General features: G+C 43.2%; 1 protein-coding gene and 1 pseudogene across 1 annotated transcript in view; both read right to left on the reverse strand.

The window, feature by feature from the left end:
* The window catches only part of LOC126272561 (uncharacterized), a 219,285-nt gene that overhangs the window by 153,632 nt on the left and 46,569 nt on the right, over positions 1 to 19,084 (reverse strand). The gene's annotated exons all lie outside the window — the stretch shown is intronic.
* Positions 9,242 to 9,359, reverse strand: LOC126274447 (5S ribosomal RNA; annotated as a pseudogene).

Genomic DNA, 19,084 nt, shown 5'->3' on the forward strand with positions numbered 1-19,084 from the left:
TGCTCAGAGCCATTTGAACCATTTTTTAACTTGCCGGATGTATCCCAATCCCTCTCTTCCCTTACAGTTTTTATCCTCTACAGCCCCCTGTAGTACCATGGAAGTTATTTCCTGATGTTTTAATAGATGTCCTATCATCCTGCCCTTCTTCTTATCAGTGTTTTTCCATTTATTCCTTTCCTCGCAGATTTTGCAGAGAACCTCCTCATTCCTTACCTTATCAGTCCACCTAGTTTCCAACATTCGTCTGTAGTACCACATCTCAAATGCTTCGAATCTCTTCTGTTCCAGTTTTACCACAGTCCATGTCTCACTGCCATACAATGCTGTGTTCCAAACGTACATCGTCAGAAACTTTTTTCCTCAAATTAAGACTATGTTTGGTGCTAGTAGAACTCCCTTTGTCAGGAAGCCCTTCTTGCTAGCGCTATGATGCTTTCTATGTCCTCCTTGCTCCGTACGTTATGGATTAGTTTGCTGCCTAAGATAGAAGAATTTCTTAACTTCATCTGCTTCATGATCACCAAATCAAACGTTAAGTTTTTCGCTGTTCTAATTCCTGCTACGTCTCATTGCTTTCGTCTGTCTTCGATTTACTCTGAATCCATATTCTGTACTCATTGAACTGTTCATTCCATTCAACAGATCCAGTAATCCTTCTTCACTTTCACTGAGAATAGCAATGTCATCAGAGAATCTTAACATTGATTTCCTGCCACCTTGAATTTTAAACCCACTCTTGATCCTTTCTTTTATTTCCGTCATTGCTTCTACTACGTATAGATCGAACAGCAGAGGCGAAAAATTACACCCCTGTCTTACACACTTTTTAATCCGTGCACTTCACTCTTGGTCTTCTCCGCTTATTGTTCCTTCTTGTTTGTTGTACATATTGTTTATAACCTATCTTTCCCTACAGCTTACCCTATTTTTCTCAGGATTACGAACATCTTGCACCATTTTACATTGTCGGACGCGCTCTCCATGTCGACATATCCTATAAATATGCCTTGATTTTTCTTCATTCTTGCTTCCATTATCAACCCTAGCGTCAGAATTGTCTTTCTGGTGCCTTTACCTTTCCTAAAACCAACCTGATCGTCATCTAACACATCCTCAACTCTATTTTCCATTTTTCAGTACATTATTCCTGTTAGCAACTTGGATGCATGAGCTGTTAAGCTAAATGTGCATTAATTCTCGCACTTGTCGGTTCCTGCAGTTTTTCCGAAAGTCTGATAGTATAACGCCAGTCTCATACTTGCTACACACCAACGCGAATGGTTCAAATGGTTCAAATGGCTCTGAGCACTAAGGGACTCAACTGCTGTGGTCATCAGTCCCCTAGAACTTATAACTACTTAAACCTAATTAACCTAAGGACATCACACACATCCATGTCCGAGGAAGGATTCGAACCTGCGACCGTAGCAGTCGCACGGTTCCGGACTGCGCGCCTAGAACCGCGAGACCACCGCAGCCGGCCCAACGCGAATGATCTTTTTGTTGCCACTACCCTCAATGATTTAGAAATTCCGATGGAATGTTATCTATCCCTTCTGCTTCATTTGATTTTAAGTCTTTCAAAGCTCTTAATTTCTCATTCTAATACTTCTGTCTGCTGAGTCAGTCCCTTAGGTTCCCCGTTTTTCTTATTTCTGTATTCCTGGATTTCTATGAACGTTTTTGTACTTCCTTCTTTCGTCGGTCAACTGAAGCATTTTTTGGTGTTAAGTTCCTATGGGACCAAACTGCTGAGGTCATCGGTACCTAGGCTTACATACTACTTAATCTAACTTAAACTAACGTACGCTAAGGGCAACACACACATACCCATGCCCGAGGGAGGACTCAAACCTCCGAAGGGCGAGGGGGAGGGGGGAGGGGGGGGGGGGGCAACCGTGGCAAAGCGCCCTTGATCGCGCGGCTGAAGTATTTCTTCTGCTAATCACAGTTTCTTCTTGTACCTGCGCTTTTCCCTCAAACTTCCGTGGTTCCTCTTTTTAGAGATGTTCATTCTTCATAAACTGAACCGCCTATTGAGCTATTTCTTATCGCAGTATCTACAGCCTCAGAAAACTGCAAACGTATCTCTTCATTCCCTAATACTTCGTGTCCCACTTCTTTGCACATTGATTCTTCCTGATTAGTCTCTTAAGCTTCAGCCTACTCTTCGTCATTACCAAATTGTAATGTGAGTCTATATCTGCTTACCTGACAATGATGTAATCTAACTGAACTCTTCCTGTGTCTCCCAGCCTTTTCCAAGTATACCTCCTCCTCTTGTGATTCCTGTACAGAATATTCACGACTACCACCTGAAATTTATTGCAAAACTCGATCGATCCTTCTCTCTCATTTATCCTACTTCCAAGCCAAATTTTACCATAACCCTTTTTTCTAATGTTTCCTCTACAACAGCATTCCAATCGCTCATGACTATTAGATTCTTCATCTCCCTTTACGTACTGCATTACCTATTCAAAATCGTGATATACTTTCTCTGTCTCTTTATCTTCCGCTTTCGACATCGACATGTATCCTTACTGCCGGCGTTGGTTTGCTGTTCATTCTGCGGATAACAACACTATCACTGAATTGTTCGCAGCAACTCACTATCTGCCCTGCCTTCCTATTCATAACGAATCCTACTCCCGTTATTACATTTTCTGCTGCTGTTGATATTACACTATACTCATCTGACCAGAAATCCTTGTTATCTTTCCATATCACTTCACTGACACTCACTGTATAATCACGAAAACAGTTCCTGCAACAGTTAAAAGATTAATCCTAATGGGAGATAAATTTCAGCAGCCTTCTCGTTAAAAATTTCACACCGTTCACAGGACCATAAGTACCTGTCCTCCGCTAATGCAAACAGAATTTAACAAACATTGTTCTTCCTGGAGGTAGAATATTGCTTTAGATGAGAACTGAAAAGAATAGTGAAGCATTCCGTCACAGTAAGATCATCAGAGGCTAGAGATCACTGTCAAAGACGCAGCACAAGCCCGGACTAGGAATGTTTGTAGGAGGAAATCGGGTACCTCCTTTTTAAGGAACCTTCTCCTCGTTTGCCTCAAGCAATTTAGGGACTCTACAGGAAACCTAAAACAAGGTGACTGGACGGGGACTTATGCTATGCGTATCCCGAGTATGTGTCAAGCGTTATACATGAATGATGGTTCTCCCTCCCCTCCTCCCTAACTCACTTTATCGGAAGCTCACATTAGGCTACCAAAAATGTTCAAACAAACATAATGATTGAAGTTCACAGTAACATGAGTAAGTAGGCCCAAGTAATGGTACAAAAAAACTCCTACCACGTGCTTATCGTCGCTTTAGGTCGCTAATAACAAGGGTCCACTTGTTAAAACTTTATTATTAGCTCGTATCGGACATGGTCCATCATCAGAAATCAGATAAAAACGTAATACACAGATAACACTTGACACGATACTCTGTATTATATTTTTTCTCCGATATTCTGACGATGAGCTCTGCCTGAAATGCTTTAATAAGAAGTTTTGACAACAAGCAGTGACCCAAAGCAGTTATACACTGAAGTGGCAAAAGCCATGAGGTACCTCCTAATATCATGTCGGATCTTCTTTTGCCCAGCATAATATAACAACCCGATGCGGCATGGACTCAACAAGTCGTTCGAAGTCCCCTGCGGAAATACTCAACCATGCTACCTATATAGCCGGACGTAATTGTGAAAGTGTTGCCGGTGCAGAATTTAGTGCTCGAAGTGACCTCTCGAATACGTCCCATAAATTTTCGATGGGATTCACTTCGCGCGACCTGGGCAGCCAGATCATTCGCTCGAACTGTCCATGATGCTCTTCAAGCAAGTCGCGAACAATTGTGGTCCGATGACATGGCGCATTCTCATTCATAAAAATTCCATCCTTGTTTGGGAAGGTAAAGTCCATGAATGGCTGCAAATAGTCTCCAAGCAGCCAAATATTACCATTTACAGTCAATGGTCGATTCAGTTTGACCAGAGGGCCCAGTCAATTTAAACACAGCCCACACCATTACAGAGCACAGTTGCACAGTGCACAGTTGCACAGTGTCTTGCTGACAACAAGGGTCAAGGGCTTCGTGGTATCTACGCCACACTCGAAGCCTGCCATCAGCTCTTACCAACTGAAATAGGGACACATCTGAGCACGTCACAGTTTCGCAGTCGTTTAGGGCCCAACTGGTATGGTCAAGAGCCCAAGAGAGGCGCTGCAGGCCATGTCGTGATGGTTGCAAAGGCACTCCCATCGGTCGTCTGCTACCATAGGCCATTAACGTCAGATTCCGCCGCAACATTCGTTATACGTTCCACACTGATGTCTGTGGTTACTTCACACGGAGTCGCTTTTCTGTTAGCACTGACAACTCTACGCAAACGCCGCTGCTCTCGGTCGTTAAGTTAAGGCCGTCATGCACTGCGTTATTCGGGGGGAGAGGTAATGCCTGAAATTTGGTATATCGAATTCCCTAACGATTTCCGGAATGGAATGTCCCATGCATCTAGCTCCAACAACCATTACGCGTTCAAAGTCTGTTAGTTCCCGTCGTGCTGCCATAATCATCGGAAACCGATTCACATGGATCACCTGAGTACATATGACAGCTCCGCCAATACACTGCCGTTTTTCTTGTGTATACGATACTACCGCAAAAAGTACATGTGCATATAGCTATCTCATTACGTTAATCACCTCAGTGTACACTGATCAGCCAAAACATTATGACCGCTGCCCATCGCGACGTTGGATGCCGCCTGGTAGCGTTGAGGGCACGCAACACGGTAACGAAAGTATGTAAGGGGATCAGACTCGGACGGTGGTGCACCCTAGAGAAGATATGGGCTACAAATGGGGAATCCCATTTAGATAAGCGACTTTAAATAAGGGCAGATTATTAGTCGGCAGAGCTTGTGAATGAGTACCTCGTAAACGGCGGCTGTTTACGTGCTACTGTCGTGAGTACCTACGGGAATAGGCAGAAGGACAGTGAAACTACAACTAGGTGCTAAATGGTTGGAAGTCCACGACTCTTACAGAACAAAGAGTTTGGAGGCTGGCATCTCTGCCAAAAGAATACAATGCTAGTGCACAAGCAGTATTTTGGAGCACACCGTTCATCATACATGGAGCTCCGCAGCACAACAACCCTACGTGTCCACACGTTGACCCAACGACATCATCAGTTACAACTGGAGTGGGCACGAGACTATCGGGATTCGACAGTCGATCAATGCGAACGTGTCGGCTCTTCGGCTGAATCACATTCTTACTACACACGATCGATGGTCCTCTCCACAAACACCAAGATCGAGGTGAACGACGGCTCGAAACGTGCAGCGCGCCACGGAAGCAGGTTGGTGGGAGCAATATTGTGCTATGGAAGACATTCTGTGCTGTTATGGTACCAGTGGTAGTAATCGAGACACACTGATAGCTGCGAACCACCTACATCCCTTCGTGCCTGATGCCTTCGTCGACGGCGATGTCATTTTTCAACAGTATAATTGTCCGTGTCTCTGGGCTAGAACGGTGTTACAGTGATTTCAGGACAGTTATAGTGAAATCACGTTGATACCTCGGCAACCCAATTCGCCTGATGTAAATCCTACGGAAACCGTCTGAGTCACTAAGGGGCGGCATCAACGCGCACACAAGTCAGCGGAACGTTATTTACGCGAAAAACATGACCTGTGCATAGACGTATAATTCCATATAACTCCACAAACCTACCAACCAGATTTCGGTTCCCTGATAAGCAGAACCAGTGATGTGCTTCGATTGAAAAACGGAAAACAAGCTATTAAGCAGGTGGTCATAATGTTTTGGCTCATCAGTGTATAATGTAGAGGCAATATATGTAAAGCCTTTTTTTTTTGTTCTAAGGGTAATGTGTCCGGTAGGAACAATAACTCAGACCAGATGCAAAAGGCGTGGCTTCGGATGTCTCGCTAATAACCGATTTGCAGCGCTATGTAGATGTAAAGAGATTGGCTCGATGGAGATAGCTGTACTGTTTTTTTGTCGGCATTAATGAGCCAATTACAACACTGTGTCAGCAGGTGAACAGTGAAATTATTAATTGTGTCATCACGTTTGATAAATTTAAATTTTTATAGAACTTTTTTTACCTTAAGTAACTTATAACAGTACCCTGCACTTGGTTTATGAGTGAGTCGGCTTTGGATGTTACAGACCTTAGTTTCAAGTCCTCAATAATTTGTGACATTGTTATACGAAAAGTGCAATTTAAAAATTTTATTTAATGAATTCAATCTCAGTATGCAAACTTTTTTCTAACGTTTACTGTAATTACTTGTATATGTAAAATGTATATGTAAATGTATCTTGTATTTCTTGTGGTGTTGCCGTAAACGGCATTTAACCTACGTTGTATGGTTTGCTTTTGAATTATAGTAATAAATTAGGATTGATATACTGGTAGGCAAAGATCATAAAGAAGTTGTGTTCGGCTCTGGGTAGTCGGAAATGGGGCGTTTATTGAAGTACATTTTAATGTGAGGTAATAATGATCAAGTCAGAACACAAAATTTTTCTTTAGTTAAAAACCCTAATGTCATAATGTTCATGACCATAGTAAGCCTCAATTCCTATAAAATGTATTTTGGTTGTGCACAACTGAGAAATTAAATGTGTGTGATGATTAATAGATCGCAATTTCACGGCCCTAGCGACAGAGAAAAATACATTTTTCATTTATAACCAATTGGTTTGTGATACCACGTGTCCTCGAGTATTAGCGACAGTATTTCAGGTAACCTAAAATCATAGGGACTACGAATGCAGATATCTCGATTAAATACACATCTCTCGATCCACGTGTACAGTTATGGTACATTTTAATGTGAGGTACTATTAGTCCACTATGTTACGCAACACATTCACAGGTAACCCCATTGAGAATAATGATGTTCCACTAGCCGACGTGTGACAGAATCACAATAAAGTTGTCGACTTCGAACGTTAGATTAGAGATGCGTAACAGGAAAAAGTCAGTATGATCAAAGAATGAAGTGGAAGTTTGCTGCTACGTATCCATTATCCAAACGAAAGAGTTACTGTACGAAACTATTCTTTGATGGCATGGACTGTGTATATGAGTATAATGGACGATGCGCATGAAAGCTCCAATCAGACTTTCTAACGGAATCCAGTACACGGTAGAGAGAATGGATTCCGATTCGTTATAAAGAGAGAAGCGGTGTGGCGTCGCCTGTCTGTACTACTTTTGCTTCGTCGTAGCGACACGAGCTTCATTACATGTTCGGCGGGCCGTTTCTGCAACTGCATGGAACCCTTAAATTCCAGAATCATACCGTATTGTAAGCCCTACATCTTCATAATTACACCGAGTACACAGCTCATGTGACTTCCAGTAGACACCAGCAGCCCTGCCAAGAAGAGAAGAAGTTCGATTGCTCTGCGAATACATCCAGACACGAAATCTCGGTTTTCAAAGTGAAACTTCAAACAAACACAACTTATTGATGGAAGTATCTTAATCATCACAGGGCCTATTCCGAAGAAATACTGGTGCATCAAGGTCAGTTTTAATTTCTGATTTCAAAGTGAAACTTCAAACAAACACAACTTATTGACAGAAGAAATATTGGTGCATCAAGGTCAGTTTTCTAGAAGTCCAATATTCTTTAATGTAGAAATGTTCCAAAGATATTTTTTGACAATTGTTCAATATCTTTAACCAGAAAAAAGAAGTACAAATCTTGACATAGTATTTGCCGGAGTGCAGCACTTTGATGATAGGAGACAAAAAAACGACCGATAGGATCATAACTGGTCGGCACAGCACATACGATTGTGTAACATGACTTGTACAGGGTGTCCCAAACTTCCAGGGTCAAAACAGTACATACCGTAGAGGAACGTAAACTGAGTAGTTTGATAAGCGGAACAAATTATCAGAAATGAATATTTCGTTTCTTTTAATGACATAAAAATCTTACACATTTACAGCGACAAATTAAATGTAATCAGTCTCAGTTCGTTCAATCAAAAGCCACATAAAATTTGGCCCCACTCTCTCAAATATGTTTGTTGTCTTTTATATAATGAGACATGAAGCAGGAGAATTCATACACCGACTTCGTGCAACCTTAGCAGTGAGATCGTGGAATTACCCTGGCCTTGGGACAGCACCTACTCTCCCAAACCAATGATGAGGATATCTGTTGTTCAAGAGTTCAAGGGCATTAATATCGAAGTAGGGCGCAACGTTTACTTGATGGAACACACCCTCTCATGGCCGTCTTGAGATATATTCTTCAACAACGGTGGTAACACATTTCGAATGGACGTCAGGTAAGAAGCACCACTGAAACACGGCGGCAGTGAATACGGTAGTCTGTAATTGCTGTTACACAAGTACCCTCCTTACTTTACATTCAAGGTGCAAGTTGATGCTTATCTTCTCCTAAAAGATCCAACATCATATCCTCAAATTCTACTGCGCATACAATCCTTTGTCGAGAAGCGAGAGCAACACTCTCTTATTTCGGATGGAACGACACAGATTTCTCGCAAATTTCTGCCAGTTACATTGGTCCAGCTTTCCAGGCACTACATAATGCAGAAACATTAAATGCTTGTCTCCAAGTTTCTGTTAAGAATAATGATCCATCTTTGGCACCTAATAATGAACTGTAAATAGTGATTAACTTCACTGTAAACGCATTGTTGTCATTGTGTATTGTTTCTTCACGGTAGCGCCACCCACGTCGATGCGGTAGGTAGTTTGTTGTGAAACACAATGAGTTTACAGACAGGTTCTTCATATGAATTGGTTACTCGAAACTACACACCACCAGAAATATTAATTTCCGATCACTGGTTTTCATCTCCAGTTCCTCACTTCAGGATTTTGTGTTGTCTGTATAATGTTAATCATATACACCGCTCTGCGAAGCTTAAGGACGATGTAGATAAAATGGGACAGCATATTAACAAAAAAACTAAATAAATTAAACTCCTCCCGATCAGGCCATGAAAGCCCAAAGGTACCGACTGGCCGCCGTGTCATCCTTACCCCACAGGTGTAACTGGATGCGGATATGGAGGGGCATGTGGTCAGCACACCGCTCTCCCGGCCGTATGTCAGTTTCCGAGACCGGAGCCGCTACTTCTCAATCAAGTAGCTCCTCAGTTTGCCTCACAAGGGCTGAGTGCATTCCGCTTGCCAACAGCGCTCGGTAGACCGGATGGTCACCCATCCAAGTGCTAGTCCAGCCCGACTGCGCTTAACTTCAGTGATCTGACGGGAACCGGTATTACCACTGCGGCAAAGCCGTTGGCAACATATTAACAACTAGGTGGAAATGAGGAAAGCGTGGGAGCCTGTCGCCAGGGGTCTCCCAGTTGCGCACAGAAAGCTGTACGTCACATTGAGTGAGCTCAGCATGACCACAGTGGCTGACCGTGCCTTACGAGGCAGTTAATGAACGAGAAAAGGCGTCGTGTGTCAGTCAGCTAGCAGTTGTGGCCCAGGGGAAGAATCTTCAGGAAGATGGATGAAGGACGAAGTATGATGAGAGTTGTCCAAGAGTTTCGTATTTCTCACAGCAGTTTCATGTACACATGGACTGTGGCGAACCACAGGCACTATTGCCTGAAGATTAGGTGGTCGACCACGGTCAGTCACAGCAGCAGATGACCGCTACATGGGGCAAAAGGCAAGACTGGTCCCATATCAAACAGCAGGTGCAATATCAACCACATTTAACAGGACTGTAAGGCAAACAATCTCACGCTCCACAGTGGCATGGCGGCTGCACGGGGTTGTCTCTCTGCCCAACAACCAGTACATTCTGTTCCGTTGACACCTGCACATAGGCAGCATCGTTTCAGATGGTCCCAAGAGCATAAGAACTGGGTCGAGGAGGACTGGGGTCGCCTGGCTTTCTCGAATGAGTGCCGATTCAGTCTGAGTAGTGATGTTGGATGTACCCTCATGGGCCGAGAGATGAGAACACCTATTGCACCCAGAAACATTGTCAAACATGATCGATTTGATGGTTCAGGCATTATGCCAGGAGCAGTCAACCTTTTCTACCTTCCATCCAATTTTGTATCACTGTTAACAGTAAAATTTTCTAACCGCGCACAGATTCCCCAGAAATGGTCCTTAATAAACTAGGGAAGTAAATTTACAAAATTTATAAATCAGAGATTAAAGCATAAGAGTGCTATTCGTAAGGTAAGGTCCAACGGTCGCGAAATCGAAACCAAAGTCAAAATTAAAAGTGTTTTATTTGTAATAGTTTGATACACTTTCCAGCTACTTCTCTACACAGTCGCCGCTCCGACTTACACATTTGTCGGAGCGTCGTACGAACTTTCCAATGTTGTGTTCTTTGAAGGAAGCCACCTGCGCTTTCCGCCACTTGCCTAAGCTCGTCTGCAGTTCTTTGTCTGTGGTAAAATGTTTCCTTCATAGCCAGCGGTTCACGTGAGCGGAAATGAACATCAGAGGGAACAAAGCCCAGGCTGTATGGTGGATGATCAAACGCTTCCCACCGAAAACACTGCAGGGACGGCCTCATTACTCTTGCAGTCTTCGGCCGAGAATTGTCACGAAGAAGGAAATGCATGACAGGTACGTCATGAGGGAATGCATGAAATCAGGCGAAACCTTGCAGCAAGCATCCATACTTGTCGGCAAACAATATTGGTCTATGCATCTTGACGTGCCCAGAACTGAAAAAAGCGACGTGATGCGATCGGCAGTCATACTAGGGACAATGTCCAACAGATCTGTGCAAAGTTTCAATGCATTTTCACTGTCGTTTCCATTTCGCGACATATTGGACCTTTCTTTCCGAATAGTCCTCGTATAATAATAATTACCTACTAAAAGGTGTAAGTCCAAATTTTATAAAAACCCAGTGAAAACGCCTTGAAAACCTCTGCCCTCTACTGTCCACTATGAAAGCTGGAACGCCCCCGAGTGAGTAGTAAGGACCAGGTTGACTACCGCTGTGCAATGGTATCAGAGGCACAATACTGCATGGGTGTACTGACCTCCAAGTCTTTGAACGCAGTACATTCGCCGGTATATGTTATTGTGACACTGTACTCCTTCTCCATGTGCCTGTTTTCAGTGCCGGCCGCGGTGGTCTCGCGGTTCTAGGCGCGCAGTCCGGAACCGTGCGACTGCTACGGCCGCAGGTTCGAATCCTGCCTCGGGCATGGATGTGTGTGATGTCCTTAGGTTAGTTAGGTTTAAGTAGTTCTAAGTTCTAGGGGACTAATGACCACAGAAGTTGAGTCCCATAGTGCTCAGAGCCATTTGAACCTGTTTTCAGTGTGCATTCGGGCCTAACTTCCTTGTTATGGATGGCAATGGGCTCGTGGAACGAGTTGATATTCGACGCGTGGTCTGGCCCTCCCGTTTCCCCAACTTAATAAATCCCATCGACTTCTTCTGGGACGCCTTGGGGTGACGTAGTGCATCACGTTTATGTCCACCAATGACGATTTAAAACTTGTCAGCTGCACTACTGGAGGAATGGAACGATCTGCCACAAGAACTCTTTACCATCCTTGCCTCCAGCAAGGGAGCACGTTGCAGTCCGAGGTGATAACACTCTGGATTAAGAACAGTATCCCAAATTTTGTAATATCCAGGGGACCATCATTAATTACGGTGACTTCGAACTAAAGTGTCGTTTCTGTTCGCCTCACTGAGTATTTCTTTCAGTTACCTTATGTGCTACACTGTAACTGTTCTTTCTTCATATGGTCCAAGCCCTCCCCCCATGAACCACGGACCTTGCCGTTGGTGGGGAGGCTTGCGTGCCTCAGCGATACAGGTAGCCGTACCGTAGGTGCAACCACAACGGAGGGGTATCTGTTGAGAGGCTAGACAAACGTGTGGTTCCTGAAGAGGGGCAACAGCCTTTTCAGTTGTTGCAAGGGAACCAGTCTGGATGATTGACTGATCTGGCCTTGTAACAATAACCAAAACAGCCTTGCTATGCTGGTACTGCGAACGGCTGAAAGCAAGGGGAAACTACGGCCGAAATAGTTCCCGGAGGCATGCAGCTTTACTGTATGATTAAATGATGATGGCGTCCTCTTGGGTAAAATATGCCGGAGGTAAAATAGTCCCCCATTCGGATCTCTGGGCGGGGACTACTCAAGAGGATGTCGTTATCAGGAGAAAGAAAACTGGCGTTCTACGGACCGGAGCGTGGAATGTCAGATCACTTAATCGGGCAGGTAGGTTAGAAAATTTAAAAAGGGAAATGGAGAGGTCAAAGTTAGATATAGTAGGAATTAGTGAAGTTCGGTGGCAGGAGGAAGACTTCTGGTCAGGTGACTACAGGGTTATAAACACAAAATCAACTACGGGTATTCAGAGGTAGGTTTAATAACGAATAGGAAAATAGGAACGCGGGTAAGCTACTACAAACAGCATAGTGAACGCATTATCGTGGCCAAGATACATACGATGTCCACACCTACTACAGTAGTACACGTTTATATGCCAACTAGCTCTGCAAATGACGAAGAAATTGAAGAGAAGTATGATGAAATAAAAGAAATTATTCAGATAGTGAAGGGTGACGAAAATGTAATAGTCGTGGATGACTGGAATTCAAGAGTAGGAAAAGGGAGAGAAGGAAACGTTAGTAGGTGAATATGGATTGCTGCTAAGAAATGAAAGAGGAAGCCGCCTGGTAGAATTTAGCATAGAGCACAACTTAATCACAGTTAACACTTGGTTTAGGAATCATGAAAGAAGATTGTATACGTGGAAGAACCCTGGAGATACTAAAAGGTATCAGGTATATTATATAATGGTAAGACAGAGACTCAGGAACCAGGTTTTAAATTGTAAGACATTTCCAGGGGCAGATGTTGACTCTGACCACAATCTATTGGTTATGACCTGTAGATTAAAACTGAAGAAACTGCAAAAAGGTGGGAATTTAAGGAGATAGGACCTGGATAAAATGAAAGAACCAGAGGTTGTACAGAGTTTTAGAGAGGGCATAAGGGAACAATTGACAGGAATGGGGGAAAGAAATACAGTAGAAGAAGAATGGGTAGTTTTGAGGGATTAAGTAGTGAAGGCAGAAGAGGATCAAGTAGGTAAAAAGACGAGGGCTAGTAGAAATCCTTGGGTAACAGAAGAAATATTGAATTTAATTGATGAAAGGAGAAAATATAAAAATGCAGTAAATGAAGCAGGCAAAAAGGAATACAAACGTCTCAAAAATGAGATCGACAGGAAGTGCAGAATGGCTAAGCAGGGATGGCTAGAGGACAAATGTAAGGATGTAGAGGCTTATCTCACTAGGGGTAAGATAGATACTGCCTACAGGAAAATTAAAGAGACCTTTTCAGATAAGAGAATCACTAGTATGAACATCAAGAGCTCAGATGGAAACCCAGTACTAAGCAAAGAAGGGAAAGCAGAAAGTCTATACAAGGGCGATGTACTTGAGGAAAATATTATGGAAATGGAAGAGGATGTAGATGAAGATGACATGGGAGATACGATACTGCGTGAAGAGTTTGACAAAGCACTGAAAGACCTGAGTCGAAACAAGGCCCCCGAAGTAGACAACATTCCATTGAAACTACTGACGGCCTTGGGAGAGCCAGTCCTGACAAAACTCTACCATCTGGTGAGCAAGATGTATGAAACAGGCGAAATACCCTCAGACTTCAAGAGGAATATAATAATTCCAATCCCAAAGAAAGCAGGTGTTGACAGATGTGAAAATCACCGAACAATCAGTTTAATAAGCCACAGCTGCAAAATACTAACACGGATTCTTTACAGACGAATGGAAAAACTAGTAGAAGCCGACCTCAGGGAAGATCAGTTTAGATTCCGTAGAAATACTGGAACACGTGAAGTAATACTGACCTGACGACTTATCTTCGAAGAAAGATTAAGAAAAGGCAAACCTACGTTTCTAGCATTTGTAGACTTAGAGAAACCTTCTGACAATGTTGACTGGAATACTCTCTTTCAAATTCTGAAAGTGGCAGGGGTAAAACACAGGGAGCGAAAGGCTATTTACAATTTGTACAGAAACCAGATGGCAATCATACGAGTCGAGGGACATGAAAGCGAAGCAGTGGTTGGGAAGGGAGTAAGACAGGGTTGTAACCTCTCCCCGATGTTATTCAATCTGTATATTGAGCAAGCAGTAAAGGAAACAAAAGAAAAATTAGGAGTAGGTATTAAAATCCATGGAGAAGAAATAAAAACTTTGAGGTTCGCCAATGACGTAATTCTGTCAGAGACAGCAAAGGACTTGGAAGAGCAGTTGACCGGAATGGACAGTGTCTTGAAAGAAGGATATAAGATGAACATCAACAAAAGCAAAACGAGGATATTGGAGTGTAGTCGGATTAAGTCGGGTGATGCTGAGGGAATTAGATTAGGAAATGAGACACTTAAAGTAGTAAAGGAGTTTTGCTATTTGGGGAGCAAAATAACTGATGATGGTCGAAGTAGAGAGGATATAAAATGTAGACTGGCAATGGCAAGGAAAGCGTTTCTGAGGAAGAGAAATTTGTTAACATCGAGTATAGATTTAAGTGTCAGGAAGTCGTTTCTTAAAGTATTTGTATGGAGTGTAGCCATGTATGGAAGTGAAACATGGACAATAAATAGTCTGGACAAGAAGAGAATAGAAGCTTTCGAAATTTGGTGCTACAGAAGAATGTTGAAGATTAGGTGGGTAGATCACATAACTAATGAGGAGGTATTGAATAGGATTGGGGAGAAGAGAAGTTTGTGGCACAACTTGACCAGAAGAAGGGATCGGTTGGTAGGACATGTTCTGAGGCATCAAGGGATCACCAATTTAGTACTGGGGGGCAGGGTGGAGGGTAAAAATCGTAGAGGGAGACCAAAAGATGAATCCACTAAGCAGATTCAGAAGGATGTAGTTTGCAGTAGGTACTGGGAGATGAAGGAGCTTGCACAGGATAGATTAGCATGGAGAGCTGCATCAAACCAGTCTCAGGACTGAAGAACACAACAACAACATGGTCCAAGTTTCACCGAGCTATGTTACTTAGTAGTGTCACATCCTGCGAGAGTCATTTTCATTTTCGTCCTTACGATTTACACACTAGCGTAAGTGTAAGTGCCGCTTCGGATGCCCAAGGTTGGCTGGGTGCTTGTATTGTTTGATCGTGCGCCTGTTGCGGAACATTACTCAGAAAGCGCAGGGTGAGGCGCCGATGGCTCTAGGCAGTTGAAGAAAGTAGTGTGACGACTGCGCTGCAGGTGCGCCGCGTCTCGGATGTGTGCCACCGGGAATGGGACACCGTCTCTCGGGGGAGCTCATCGACCTCCGCAACGGGACCAGAGCGGCGCGCCGCCGGCTCCGACCTGGAAAGGGGGGAGCGCGGCACGAGACGTCAGCACAAAGCGACCGCCGCCCACACGCCGTCGCGCCGAAGGCCAACTCAGCCTCCACGCGATATGCCTCTACTGAAGCCTGTTTCTTTCACCTGTGGTACCAGGCAGGACGACTGCGTCAGTATCCTCACGCAGCTTTCGCATCGCACATCTTTCTTCCTTGGAAACATTACCTCTTTGTGGACGACGTCTCGTAAATTGCTCGACAGGATTCACGTCTGATTGCTTCTGCAGAATCCTCTGATAGCGGTCGGACAGCTTCTTCAATGGCGCTGATGAAAGATCATATCGGCAAAGTCTTCGGGGTAGGGGCAAAATTTAGCCCTTAACTTAAGACAATAACGTAGTTTCGTCCAGATCCTTACCCGTCAAATTTATGAAAGGACGTTGAATAACAGAGTCCACCTGAGAAGGCTGGTCCAATCGGCTGTACTTCGCAATGTGTCTTTTTGTAGCTACATCGCGAACCCAGACTTAGCCCATGTTGTGCCATCAATCCAGTCCCAAGAGTCAGGAGATAAAACAGCTACTACCTTCAAATGCAGATGATACAGGTGTTCAGAAACAATGTCCAACTTCCGACGAGTAAAACGAATTCTTTCTCTGACAATACCAGAACGAGCCCTATGCAAAATTCTATTTACTGTAGCGTTCTTAACGAAGTGAATCAACCTTGCAAATTTTGGGACAACTCCATGGTCCCGGCACTTCAGTAAGAAACTCAAGGAGATCAATAGTCTTGCTCTCTGGTGTCGTAATTTGTCCAAACTATGGACCCATGAAAGCATCTCCTTCCCCAAGAGGTACTTGATCTGCGTTTTGAACTTCTCACGCCATAATGAGTAGTCCATTACATTTTGAAGTGCGGCGACTTTAACACCTTCCTCTTCCTTTTGGGATTCTGTCTTCAAGGAAGCTATAGAGATTAGATCAGCTAATCATTTAATAACTAGAGATAATCGTTTTAATTTGGAAAAAGCACGGACTCCGGCTCTTGGGGTAATTAAACTACAGAGAACTCGTAAAGGCATCACCGCAGTAAACTCTCAAAATTTAAAAGCTAGCTTAGAAAAATTATATGTAGTTAATAAGTTAGTTTTAAGTTCATTCTAAATAAATAAAAGAAACAATGAATGTAAAGAACCCAAATCTATGGCCCCAATAGAGCAAAAGCTCTCCAGCGGCCCATCCGTCTCCCTTCAGGAGCGGAAAAAAAAAAAATCTTGTCGTCAGGCTTGTGACTCACTCTGAGGATGGCTGGACGATACGCGGACGAAATATCTGTGGGGAATATTTTATTTGCGCGGCTGGATGTCCGAAATTTAATGGACTAGTCATTGCGCCGCGAGAAGTTGAAAATGCACAACAATTCAAAGCAAGTTTTTAAGCACGAATTTTTATGGAAATCTTGAAGCATTAATTAATGATTTAATACAAAAACGATATGTCCTGCATATTATGGATTACGATCTAAATAAAAAGGTGTGTATTAATTTTTCAGATAAGATGCCTTAACTCTCAGACGACTCATGATTTTGCACAAAGGCTCTGTTACGACTATAACAAATATGAGTAGACATGCTACATAAAATGACCGCGACCTTCGGTGGCCGTCCAATGATCTTCCGTGTAAAGTGTCAAGTCTCAACGCGCCGGCTCTGTACCCAATAATAGCGGGTAGGGGGAATAAAAAAAAGACAGGGCTCTCTATTCCAGCGCTGTTCTGCAAAAGTTCGCATCTGTCTAGAGAATAGATCAGTGCTAGAAGGTAGCAGCGACGAAGGAAACGGCGTAGCTTTCCGAAAAGAATGTGACAGCCTAACTTACGCGGTAACTACGGAAGGTGTGGCATTTCTCACTGTTTTTGTCAACGCTATGCTACAACTACCTAAACTGGGGATCTGGCACATGGTTTCCCAAACCCTGGAAGAGAGTACGTGCTCCGCGAAAAACTATTAGGTTTTTGCATAAGTTCGTAGCGTTTTTCCACAAGTTTAATAAACAACAGAGACTTCAGTCATCAATAATACGACGTGTTCAAGAAGTCTCTCCGCAGTGCCGTATGATTGTTAGCCGCGCCTGCCTTGGTTACTTCCCTTCAAGTGGACCCTCCCAACATTCCACTGTTTCGTTTATCTCAGCCAGCGTCAGTAGTATCGTTGGTGTGTGTCGTTACGTGTTGACGTGAACGTTTTAGTTCCTTTGTTCGTTTGTTTCGTTTCAGTCACTGTTAAAATGCTAACCATTGAAGAACGGGTGTTCGTAGTCGAACAAGTGTTCAAAGCTGGCGGTAAATTCAGTTTCAGTTAGTCAAACTTTTAATTCAGTTCAACCGGTAACAACACTCCCACATCGCGCTACTGAGCGAGACTTGATTAACAAATTTCGAAGTACAGGTTTAAGTGACAGATGCACCGTGAGGTTGTCGTCCTAGCGTTTTGTCTGAGGATAAACTACTCGATATTTCCGATAAAGTGTCCATGAGTCCGAACAAGCCAGTAAGAAAACTCGCCCAGGAAATCGATGTTAGTGTCGAAACGACCCACACAGTTGTAAGCAAAAAATTAGAACTTTTCCCATACAAAGTGACAGTTGTGCAAGAACTGAAAGATACTGATCATGGCATGAGACTGCATTATTGTCAATGGTTCAGAAATTTCGTTCAACAAAATGGAAGGGATATTCTTAATGAAACGTTTTTCACTGATTAGGAGTGGTTTCATTTATCCGGGTACATGAACTCGCAAAATTCTCGTATGTGGAGTACTGCAAACCCAATGTGTATTTATGAGAAACCACTTCATTCTATGAAAATAGGAGTTTGGAATTCAATTTCTAGACATCAGATTGTGGGTCTCATATTTTTCAGCGAAACAATAAACGCACAACGATACTGCAGTGATATTCTGTACCCATTCATAGGAGAACTTGTCTTAAGAGAAACACTGAACGGTCATTTTCAATAAGATTGTGCAACAGCGCATACAGTTCGCGTTCCAATGTCACTGCTTGCTGATGTTTTTGGTGATCATATACGTTCACAGGGACTTTGGCATCCACGATCGCCTGACCTAACACCACCTGACTTTTTCTTCTGGGGTGCAGCGAAAACAACTGTCTACAAAAACCGTCCAAAATCCATCGATGAATTGTAAACTGCAATACCCACTTTCACTGCTTTTGTCACAGAAGAAATGTTACAGCTTGTGTTTAGAAACATGATTAGACGAATTGAATTGTGTATTCAACAACAGGGGGACACTTTCAACATTTAATGTAAAAATTTGTAAGTAAAAATGAATATTCAATAAATTAATATTCACTGCGGCGTACGGCACGCGCGGATAACAGTTATACAGCACTGCGGAGAGACTTTTTGAACACCCAGTATATTCTCTCTCACTATTTACAACAATCTGCCAACGCCGGGGTAAATTTCGCTTCCACGACAGTCGTAATGAATGACGTTTGAAGGGAAGAACTCATCCATCCATGCTCGGAGCGCATTTTCATCCCGAAAGAAGTTCCTTGAAGGTTGCTCGACTGAGAGTGGAAAAGGTGAAAATCTGAAGGTTCATGATAAGGTGAATAAGGTGGGTGCAGAATGACGTTTGTATAATGTGAGTCT

Source organism: Schistocerca gregaria, chromosome 5, assembly GCF_023897955.1.
Source record: "Schistocerca gregaria isolate iqSchGreg1 chromosome 5, iqSchGreg1.2, whole genome shotgun sequence".
Lineage (NCBI taxonomy): Eukaryota > Metazoa > Arthropoda > Insecta > Orthoptera > Acrididae > Schistocerca > Schistocerca gregaria.